Raw genomic sequence first — 1,928 nt, forward strand, 5'->3', positions numbered from 1 at the left:
ACAATGAGAACTGTTCCAAAACCACGTTTCCCATGTGTGTGTTTTTCTGTAAGGGTTTAATTGCTACGCTTTATATGAGAAACATTAAATGAATAAAGAAATATTAAAGTAATCTAGTTTGTGATTCTTTTGTACTGTAAATTCATCATGGCATACTTGATCTAGAAGATGCGTTTACCATACATGGCATCGAACACCACACATTTAATTTGCATGGCAAATTGTCAGCTTTAAAACTAACAAGACTGAAAATTTCATCCCATCAATAATGCATGATATTTACAGGCTGGTGTTGGGCAGAGAAGAGCCCAGGGACGTGGTTTTCCCCTCGACTTCATTTGGCTGTGTGACAGGATCCATAACCCTCTCTGAATCCTATCAAATGATGTGGTATGAAGTGTCATCTTCTCTCTGAGCGCTTCTGAGGAGTTTCATCTCTGCAGGGAACTGTCATCAGGTTCCTCTTCCTTTCTCTCTCTCTCCCATTCCCATCAATTGGATGGGCTATCAGACACGTCCAATCAGAAAACAGTTCCATTGGTCAGGCTGAAGGTGATCAGCAGGTGAAGTTGCTCCCCTCTGCGTCTCTACTTCCTGTCCCACCAGGACAGCATCCCCTCCTCCACATCTTTATCCGTGTGTGTGTGTGTGTGTGTGTGTGTTTTCTGGTTTTGTGTTATCTCAAAAGACAGGAATGCAACCTTGGAAAATAAAGTACTTCATAATAGTTGTAAAAGACTTCCATGAATTCATAAATTCAACTTCTAGGGTGTACGTGGGAGTTAAATATTTAACAATATTCATCACCATCAGTTCAAACAGTTCTCAAGCAATACATTCGACCAAAACATTCTTGTTTTTCTTACATATATCATGTTTATTCATTTCCAACATTTATATTCAAGTACGTTCAAAAATATGAAACCGTTTTTCTGTTTGTTATGAAAGATTAATCCCTAGTTGCTGGTGTATTTTGCATGAATTTGTCGTGCCCTGAGGACAAATCCATCCCATACAAATTTACATCCTCGTAGACGTAAGGTAATAAATCTCTCCACACAGCAACAATCTCGCAAAATCATTAATGTTTTTGTCCTCTCTTATCAATTCCATTTTCTGGAGTAATTGAGCAGTAATCTAATTGGTCCAGTGACCCTTTGCATAATTAAACGTTATCAAAGTGATCTGTCGGCAACTGGCAGAGAACAGATGTTGCTCTTCAGTGGAGTAATCAGTCATCGACCCCTGGCCTGAGCCAATCACAATTACCTTGATTTGTGCTGTCCAAAGTGTGAGACCCCATGTCCTAAGTCACTCAGAAACCAACGAATGGATCAATAACCCCCTCAGTAGCTCCGCCCATCTCATTCGCACTCTGTGACTTAGGGTTTAACACATTATACGCCATTTCAGTTTACAACAGTCAGAAATTACGCACTTTACCACGCCCAAAAACGAATAACGTTTTGATTCTTAGGGTGTGTTCAAACTTGCCATGTTTGGTTCGATTAAAACAAACCCTGGTGTGATTGCTCTGTTAGTGCGGTTCATTTGAATAAGCGCAAACCCTGGTGAGACCAAACAAGGTGACCGAGGCCGCTGAAAAAATGGGTCTTGGTCCGCTTCCAAATCAGCTCTAGTGTGGTTCGAATGAAATATGAACGCAACACAAACCAAAGACGTAATAAACAAACCAAAAACGGCAAATGATGTCACAAGATGTCCCTTTTGCCTGTGAAATTCCGCGAATGCGACAGTAGTACTGGGCCGTTTCTCAATACCAAGTACGCAAACTTCGGACTTGCGTCCTTGGTAGTTCAGACTTGCCAAGTTCGACTTAGGAGAACGAACTCCCGAGGACGAGAGGACGCAAGTCCGGTTATTCTGCAAATGGGACAGCGGCGTTCTTGATCGCGTCACTCAGCACG

Source organism: Phoxinus phoxinus (genome assembly GCF_949152265.1).
Source record: "Phoxinus phoxinus genome assembly, chromosome: 24".
Classification (NCBI taxonomy): Eukaryota; Metazoa; Chordata; class Actinopteri; order Cypriniformes; family Leuciscidae; genus Phoxinus; species Phoxinus phoxinus.